The sequence below is a fragment of the Mesoplodon densirostris genome, chromosome 4 (genome assembly GCF_025265405.1).
Source record: "Mesoplodon densirostris isolate mMesDen1 chromosome 4, mMesDen1 primary haplotype, whole genome shotgun sequence".
Lineage (NCBI taxonomy): Eukaryota > Metazoa > Chordata > Mammalia > Artiodactyla > Ziphiidae > Mesoplodon > Mesoplodon densirostris.
The window spans coordinates 97,759,795-97,769,774 of record NC_082664.1 but is presented as its reverse complement, the minus strand read 5'-3'; the positions used below and the strand labels follow the sequence as shown (position 1 = coordinate 97,769,774).

The window sequence follows — 9,980 nt, the reverse complement described above, 5'->3', positions numbered from 1 at the left end:
AACTGTATGGCATAGGGAACTATATTTAATATCCTGTAATAAACCATTTAAAAAGTGTCTCTCATAAACAGCATAAAGAGGAATTCAGGTTTCCTCTGCTATCCAAAAGTAGGGCATTTCTATGAAACCTTTTGTAAGCTGAAATGACATAAAGCAAAGAAGCAATTACTTCAGGACACATCTTGCTAACGGATGCACAAGATAAATTGAGATAAAACACAGATGCTGGGCTTCCCTGGTGGCGCAGTGGTTCAGAGTCTGCCTGCCGATGCAGGGGACACGGGTTCGTGCCCCGGTCCGGGAAGATCCCACGTGCCGCAGAGCAGCTAGGCCCGTGAACCATGGCCGCTGAGCCTGCACGTCGGAGCCTGTGCTCCGCAACGGGAGAGGCCACAACAGTGAGAGGCCCACATACCGCAAAAAAATAAAAAAACACAGATGCTCACAGACACAGTTCAAAGCTGTGGCAGCTTGATGCTGAGGTGCTGAGTGTAGTTTCCAGGGAAGGAGCTTGGCAGTGCCCCTCTTACTGCTCAGGGTGCATGCTGCCTCTATAACTTCTCACTGCAGAACAAATGCTGAGCACTATTATCACTTTTTGCCTTTTTTCGTAAAAGCGAAAATCCTCTTCAGCTTTCTTTCAGTTAGCAGAAACATGTACTAATACAGGGCTTTCATAAAAGCAAAGTGGGGTAAAGTGAACTTTCCAAAAGTGGGAATACCTATATTGCTTTTCCATCAGTCTGACAATCTCTGCCTTTTAATTGGTCTGCTTTGTCCATTTACACTTAATACAAATATTGATATGTTGGGTTTAGGTCTACCACTTTATTATTTGTTTTCTATTTGTCCCATCTCTTTTTTGATCTTCTATTCCTCCTTTCCTACTGTCTTTTGGGTTAATCAATTATTTTTAGTACTCCGTTTTAATTCCCCTATTGGCTTTTAAGAACCACATTTTTAGTGGTTTCACATAAAATGTGGGAAACTTGCAACATTATGGTTCCATTAACCACCTCCAGTTCTTTGTACCACTATTGTCATATATTACATGTATATATATTTTAAACCCCACTGACTTGAGGATTTTTTGTTAAAGAAATTAACATTTCCTGACTAATAGAGTGGCCAAGTTACTCAATCATAGGCCTGGATTTCTGGCAAAATCATTTCATAGACGACAAGGACAACAGTTATATTTAGTTTTCGCCTTTCTAATGACCCATTTAAGAATCCACCTGATCCTATTGGAATTCCAACATCTCGTTTGGAGGCTTACCCCCATTCTCCCCTTGCCCCAGCTTAAACTGCCCAAGGACTGAAGGGTTTACTTGATCCAAAGGGATATTCTACTTCTAATACCAGGGAGAGAGAGAGAGGGGGGAGGAGAAAGAGGTGATTGTGGAGGAGGAATAAGAGGAGGACAAGAAGAAGAGGAAAGGAGAGGAGAGAATGCAGAGTCCGACTGGTCCACTGGCACAATGGCTTCTGGACCGACACCTGCTGTCCCTGTTGGACACTGACCCAGTGCACACTTGCAAGGCACACTTGCCTGTTTCCAGCTAAGAGTCTTGCTAGCCCAGATCTGTCCAAGCAAGAGTGGGGTTCCATGGTGGGAATGTAAATTGATACAGCCACTATGGAGAACAGTATGGAGGTTCCTTAAAAAACTAAAAATAGAATTACCATATGACCCAGCAATCCCACTACTGGGCATATACCCAGAGAAAACCATAATTCAAAAAGACACATGCACCCTAATGTTCATTGCAGCACTATTTACAATAGCCAGGACATGGAAGCAACCTAAATGCCCGTCGACAGACGAATGGATAAAGAAGATGTGGTACATATATACAATGGAATATTACTCAGCCATAAAAAGGAACGAAATTGGGTCCTTTGTAGAGACGTGGATGGATCTAGAGACTGTCATACAGAGTGAAGAAAGTCAGAAAGAGAAAAACAAATATCGTATATTAACACTTATATGTGGAACCTAGAAAAATGGCACAGATGAACCGGTTTGCAGGGCAGAAATAGAGACACAGATGTAGAGGACAAACGTATGGACATCAAGGGGGGAAAGTGGCAGGGGTGGTGGTGGTGGGATGAATTGGGAGATTGGGGTTGACATATATACACTAATATGTATAAAATGGATAACTAATAAGAACCTGCTGAATAAAAAATAAATAAAATAAAAAAGAGTGGGGTCCCACACTTGAACTTCAAGGTCATGCTGTCCTAGTTCACACTCACAAGCTCTACCACTGTTCCCCCAAAGCACAAGGACACACTGGGGAGGTTGGATCACAGTCACCATCAGTTCAGGGACAGCCTGAGCCTGCTCACAAATGCTATGGGCCTGGGGCAGGACTAGGCACTGTGTCTCCTCCCCTCATTGTGAGCTCCCACTCTGACACCCTTGGTGTCCTTCCTTTCACAGGCTTTGGTCGGGACCTCCTGTTAGACCCTCCTCCTCAATTTCCCTGTCCTTGAACTCCAGGGAGGGTTGTAATGTCAGTCCTTCTTTTTCTGCAAGGCTTCCAGGCTTCTAAGGCAAGTTGGTGCATTTCCCAACTCCTGCCCCTGCCCCAGCTGCATCCCCCACAGACCTGTGCTTGGAGGGGGAGGCAGACCGGGGGTGGGTGTCAGACGAACATCCTGTCCCTTCTTCCCCCAGGATGTGAGTATCACTGTCCCTCCCCTTGCATATCGATAGGAATTATGCCCGTGGCTCTTCCCTGATCAGAAGAACCCATCTTGAGGTGATTTTTTATATCTGCCTAGACATTGAAGATGCTGGCACAGCTTCTAAATCCAAGCTCACCTGGTACCTCAGTACACAAACATCTACTTCTCCCTTCCTTGGTGATGAGCACATTGGAGCTGGATTGATATTTGAATCCTCAGTGGCGAGAACAATGCTTGGCGCAGAGGAAATGCTACACAAATGTGAAAGAAAGAAAGGAAGGAAGGAAGGAAGGAAGGAAGGAAGGAAGGAAGGAAGGAAGGAAGGAAGGAAGGAATGCTGAGTTAAATCCAGGCTGGGTTGATGAGAGAAAGAGTCTGTAGGGAACAGAGGAAATGCCTGCCCATCTCTTGCTTCCCTGAGTGCTCCTCACAAAGGGGTAATCTCATTGAGTCTGATTCCAGGGCATTGATGGAGTCGTGTGTGCTAGTGCACAGGGTGACGTGTGTCCACACGCTGTGCACATGCCTGTGGCCTCCTCTTCTGCCCTTCCTTCCAACAGGCTAGGTGGAGGGTGTGGGGGCCAGCATTTCCCCAGGGCAGCCAGCATCCCCTGCAGGCTACCTCTAGTGGAAAGAAAAGACCCTGGTACAGGAAGCTCTGCCCACCAGGTGTCCTCTCTCAGAAAATGTTGCTGAAACATCCTTAGGGCTCTAGTGCTTCTCATGGCCAAATCAGATCTGGATAGTCATCCTCTCCTCCAACCATTGTGAGCTGTAGTTATTGTGGTTAATCTGACGAAATAACTGTGACTTTCTTTCAAGTGATCTGAGCCTCTGAGCCCTGAGAACTGGAGCTGAGCTTTTAGAAGCAGAAAGAGAAGGGAAACGGCATTCATCCATCCTGGAGCGACACTGACCGCATTGCCTGCCTGCCGCAGGGCTAGTGCGGAGTGAGAGGTGCTGCTTTCCTAGTCATCTTACACACACAGATTGAGAGGAAGAGTATCAGCCTATAAAATGGACCCAAACCTGAGACTCAAAAAAGTTAAGTAATTTACCCAAGATCACACAGCCAGAAAGCATTCTTCCTCAGTGTTACCAAGGCTTGGTGTATCCTACTCCAATTTTCTTTATTTGACCTGGGATCTACTTGAGACTGTATGTGAAAAATCTGATTTTCTAAGATGAGAGACATTGCTCTCCAATACACTATATCCAGGTGGTTCAGACAGTGATCTATTTCAGCCAGCCCCATATTCCCTTAATAAAACCCGCATTGAGACAATAATAAAAAGATGAATAGCCCAGTTAAAAACTGGGAAATGGGCTTCCTGGGTGGCGCAGTGTTTGAGAGTCCGCCTGCCGATGCAGGGGACACGGGTTCGTGCCCCAGTCCGAGAAGATCCCACATGCCGCGGAGCGGCTGGGCCCGTGAGCCATGGCCGCTGAGCCTGCGCGTCCAGAGCCTGTGCTCCGCAACGGGAGAGGCCACAACAGTGAGAGGCCCGTGTACCACACACACACACAAAAAAAATCTGGGCAAAGCATCTGAAAAGACATTTCTCCAGTGAAGATATGCAAATGGCCATTAAGCACATGAAAAGATGCTCAACATCATTAGCCATCAGGGAAATGCAAATCAAAGCCACACAAGATACCACTTCACAGCCACTACGAGGGTTGTCATTAAAAGTCAGATAGTAGGGAATTCCCTGGTGGCCTAGTGGTTAGGATTCTGCACTTTCACTGCCATGGCCTGGATTCAGTCCCTGGTTGAGGAACTGAGATCCTGCCAGCAGCACGGCACAGCCAAAAAAAACACAAACAAACAAACAAACAAACAAAACCCCCCAAAAAGTCAGATAGTAACAAATGTTGGTGAGGATGTGGAGAAACTGGAACCCTGAGACACTGCTGGTGAGAACATACAAAGGTGAAGCCACTTTGGAAAACCATCTGGACGTTCCTGAGATGGTTAAACACAGATTTATCATATGATCCAACAATTTCACTCCTAGGTATGTACCCAAGAGAAATGAAAACATATGTCCGTACAGAAACTTGGGCATGAATGTTCATAGCAACATTATTCATAACAGCCAAAAGAGTGGAAACACACAAAATGCCCACTAACCAGTGAATGAATAGATAAGATGTGATATACCCATACAGTAGAATATTATTCAGCCATGATAAGGAATGAAGTATGGGTACAAGCTACACATAGATGAACTTGAAATCCTTATGCTATGTGAAGGATGCCAGTCACAAAGGACCACGTGGTGTGTGACCCCATTTACGTGAAATGTCCAGAGCAGGCAACTCTGTAGAGACAGCAGATTAGTGGTTGCCAGGGACCAGGGGGAGGGAAGACTGGGCTAAGTGGTACAAAGTTTATTTTTGGAGTGATGAAATTCTAAAATTCTAAAATTCACTATGGTGGTGGTTGCACAACTCTGTGTATATACCAAAAGCCATTGAATTGTACCCTTGGAATGAGTAAGCTGTATGGTGTGTGACTTATATCTCAATAAGCCTTTTTAAAAAAGCCCATACTGTGTTCGCTTCAGCCACACATATACTAAAATTGGAACTATACAAGGAACATCATCACGGCCCCTGTGCAAGAGTGACACGCACATCTATGACACATTCCATATTTTGTCTATTGTCGAAGCCAAAAAAAAAAATACTGAAAACATGTCCGTAGGCTTTGCCTGAGGAAAGAATCCACCAACACAGCTCAATTTTAAATGTTTATTTTCTGGTTTTATTTCATTCTATTCAAATGTGTCATTTAAAGTCAAAACTAAAGATTGTTTTTAAAAGTTGGTATGAGCTTTTGAAAGACACGGTTTGATTCCCAGCTCTGCCTGTGGCTAAACCATGTGACGTTGGGCAAGTCACTTCTGCTCTGGGCCTGGGTCTCCTCACTGCAAAACGGGAGCAATGGCACCTATGCTACCTTGTAATGGGGTTCAGGCTGCGCCTTCACCAGGGACATCCTGGGCGGAGGTGAGTGGGACCCACGGCTACGTCTGCTCAGAGGGGGTCTCTGCTACTAATTGTCACAAGGGAACCCTTGGGGCTAATGCCAGCCTCCAATGTTACAAAGCCTAGAAATACTATTTCTAAAATGCTAAGCAAAGTGAGGGTACATGGTAAGTGGTCAGCTAACGGCAAAGGATGACTTCAGCTGCAAATAACTGAAAATAGTCTCACAAAACTGCAAGTCCTGAAGGACAGTGGGGGCCAGGAGGTCCAGTCAGGCCTCCTGCTCGGGTCTACCCTTCCCTGGGCTAGCTCTTTCTTCAGACCAGAAGCAAGATGGCAACAGTGCTTGTAGACCTGACACCTTAATGTCCCAAGATCTCATATCTTAGAGACTTAGCAACTAAGTGAGCCGAGCAGAATTCTACAGTCATCCACTTAATGAATATATTCCTTCAGCGCTGACTCATTCTGGGCCCAGTTCTAGGTACTGGAGATCCTTACATTCCTCGGAGAATCAGATAATGAGCAAACAAATGTAAAAACAAGGTAATTCCTAATTGTGAAACGTGTTAAGAAAGAAATAAAATATGATGATAATAAAACATCCCTAGGGGAGGTAACTTCAGACAGGGTGGTCTGGGAATGCATCTCCAAGCAGACTGGACTGCTTTGGTGAGGGAGGGAGGGGACAGACAGTGCAGGGTCCTGGATGGCTGTGTGCATGAGAAGTTCTGCTTTTATTCCAAGTAAAATGTGAAGCCATCAAAATTAGGGAGGGGAGGACATCTGCTGTGAAAGACACAGATTGAATCACAGCTCCATCAAATTACTCACCCATCTTGACCCTCAGTTTCCACACCTGTAAAATGGGATTAAAACTTCCTACCTCATTGTGTATTTGAAAGTTGCTACCAGAATAGATCTCAAAAGTTCTCATCACAAGAAAAAAAAAAGTTACCACTACGTGTGGTAATGGATGATAACTATACTTAGGATGGTGATTATTCCACAATATATACAAATACACAAATGCCAAAGCATAATGTTGTGCACCTGAAACTAAAATAATGTTATACGTCAATTATATCTCAGTTTAATGAACAAATAACTCATTCACAGGGTTATAAGAACAAAACATGAAAATAGAAATGTACTGCGCAGGAAAATAAATATTATCGACCTCTTCCATGTATTTCTTTAAAAACTGAGGGCTGAGATGTTTAGAGGGAAGTGTCTGCAACCTACTTTGAAATGCATCCGAAAAATAAGCTGTTCTGATGGGTGGAGAGAGAGGGTGGGTGATGGGTAGGTATGTGATGAAACAAGTCGAATAAAATGTTAATGGACAAATCTGGGTGATAGATATGTCTGTTCACTGTAAAATTCTTTGAACTTTTAGGTATCTTTAAAACTTTTCGTAACAAAATTTTGAGGAATGGGGGAGAGGTACCACTTGTATTTTAAGGAATTTGCAAATGCTTCTCCCCTCCCTCTCCAGCTTCACATGCTCTCTTTTCTTGTCTGATGGCGTTAGCAAGTCACCTTGCAGTCCTGCCGAGTAATTCGGTCCAAAGCGGGACGTGTGTCCACTGTGCGGTGACAGTGACCAGGCGTCAGGAAGGAAGTTTTGCAGTGAAGCACCGGCGGGGCGGAGCCTTGGCCGCTTGAGAACATGTGGGGCTGTCGCCGCCAGAGGGAGGGTTCGTGGGGTCCTGAGCTCGAAAGGCAGCGTGGACAGCGCGGCAGGAAGCCAGGTTCCTTCCCTCGAGCAGAATCAGCCCAAGGACCCGCCGCCTGTAATTACCTGCAGAAAACAGCCCTTCAGACAGGACAGTCTGAGAGTCAGCGCCTACAGTCTGGCCCCGCAGCCTCTGATGAAGAAGAGAAGGAGGGAGGGAAGAAGGTAACGCACGTTCAGCAAGTGTCAGACAGTGCTCCATGCCTTCCATCATTTGTTTCATGTTTTAGTTATGAATCAGTCTGAAAATAGAACAGGAGTTGAAGTGCAAAGGATCTACATTTCACTCCTGCTAGAGACTGCCCAGGGAATTCCTGGTTCTCCGAGGGGAGAGCAGCTTTTCGGGGGACAACTTTCCTCCCTACCCCACCCCTCTCCAGCAAAGGGACTCAGAATAGCTGTGTACCCTGGGCTGAGATAGCACCTCGTGGTGGCTTCCGGGCGACCTCACCCAGCAGCTACAAGGAAACTGCCCACCCCATGCAGATCTGCCCACCAACTTCTTCCTGTGGGACTGGGGAAGGGGGTGGGGAGTGTTAACCTTGAACCCTTCCTCAGCTCAAACCATCCACAGCTCCCTCTAATAGCAGCACTTTCTGAGACTATCTGGTACCCTAGCCACCAGAGAGTCAGGCATGAATTATCAATCCCTCGGTATTTTTCAATCCTAATCACTCAAAGCCACTCTATACAAACCAGTAGTTTCCTCAGATTTTCTTTATTGCATAGTCACAGCCTAAACGTCTCAAATATTATCTTCGGAAGCCTCTACCCCATGTCCCCACCCAACAGACCAACCCAGAGCCTCTGGGCATGTAGCCCAGCAGGGAGCCCCAGCCCTAAATGTTCCTTGGGGCTTCTTAAATGTCAGCCACCTTATCCTCCCCTAGAAGGGAAGCAGGGTTATGCCAGAAAAGTTACCTCCTGACTTTAGACTTGCCAGATTGGGAGAAGGGGAGATCTGAATCCCACAGGAATTTGGTTAGAAAGGCTGCTGTGTCCCAGATTTTGATTAATGCTTCTTTGGTGTTTACATACTTTTATTCACAATAGTACGTGTTAAGCCTAAGCAATAAGATGAGCATGAAGACAATTAAATTCATCCATGAACCCATCCTGAGATAAACACTCCTACATTTTGGTGTGTACTGCACTGAACTTTTTATTTCTGTGCGTCAATTAAAACATGCCATTTTTCTTTGAATGATATAAGATACACTATTTGATACACTATTTGTAACTTGTTTTTATTATTTAATAATGATCACAAGTACCTTTCAATGGTTAAAGGATAATTTTTTAAAGATGAAATTATGACTCTCCTACATATATAAAATGAACACGTTAAAATTTTTATTTAATTCGTTATTAACGAGGGAACAATTAAGAGGTTACAAAAGAGGAGGAATGGGCTTCCCTGGTGGCGCAGTGGTTGAGGGTTCGCCTGCCGATGCAGAGGACACGGGTTGGTGCCCCGGTCCGGGAAGATCCCCATGCCGCGGAGTGGCTGGGTCCATGAGCCATGGCCGCTGAGCCTGCGCGTCTGGAGCCTGTGCTCCACAACAGGAGAGGCCACAACGGTGAGAGGCCCGCGTACCGCAGAAAAAAAAAAAGAGGAGGAATACTGAAATGGATTTACAAATGAACACAAAAGTGGCTTCTTCCACTGGGGAGGAGCTAGTCAAATGAACCTCCTCCAGGCAGAATTTAGTTGCATGTCTATAAAGAATTATTTGCATTGTTATCAGCTGTGGAGATACAAAATAGCCCACAGGCCATGAAAGGTGAAGAACCCCATAGAATCAGAATCACCTAACCCAGGTGGCTGTGCTCCACACAATGCCTAGTTTTCAACTGAGGTACACAGAAACACTACACTGCATAAACAAATATACGTCCATGCTCTCTCTTTTTTTTTTTTTTTCTTTTGCAGTACGCGGGCCTCTCACTGTTGTGGCCTCTCCCGTTGCGGAGCACAGGCTCCGGACGCGCAGGCTCAGCGGCCATGGCTCACGGGCCCAGCCGCTCCGCGGCACGTGGGATCTTCCCGGACCGGGGCACGAACCCGTGTCCCTTGAATCGGCAGGCAGACTCTCAACCACTGCGCCACCAGGGAAGCCCAGGAGCACTCTTTTATAGAGGGAAAGGGAAGTGGGAGGGCTGTAAACAGAGTCTGTGGCTTTTCATTGACTGAGTTGTGACTGTCTCTCATTGGCTGTGCTCCTGCAGGCAAGAAGAGTGAGTTCTTTCCTCTTCGCAGAGCCTGAGAGCTCTCCCCTCTTCTCTCCTGACTCTATTTTAATTGAGGTTTCTGTTTATTAATTTTTTACAGCTCCTTTGGCAAGAAATGATTTCTTGCACAGAAATTTCACTCCACCTCTTGGTAAAATTATTTGCTAATGAAGGAAAAGGCTACAGAGTGTGAAGTCAATGGAGAATTCAAACAAATGTGCAGATAAGTCAACCTAAGCCATCATGTCTACAAATTCCCTCTTTCATAGTCTGCTCCTAATAACACCCTCCCCTCCCCATCTCCAACGCCACACAGAAC

The 9,980-nt window shown here is 45.6% G+C and overlaps 1 non-coding gene across 1 annotated transcript; it reads left to right on the top strand.

Moving 5' to 3' along the window:
* The first annotated feature begins 5,254 nt into the window (after positions 1-5,254).
* On the top strand, positions 5,255-5,361 carry LOC132489718 (U6 spliceosomal RNA). Its single transcript, XR_009532101.1, has one exon. It is a non-coding gene; the product is annotated as a U6 spliceosomal RNA (small nuclear RNA).
* Positions 5,362-9,980: the final 4,619 nt, after the last annotated feature.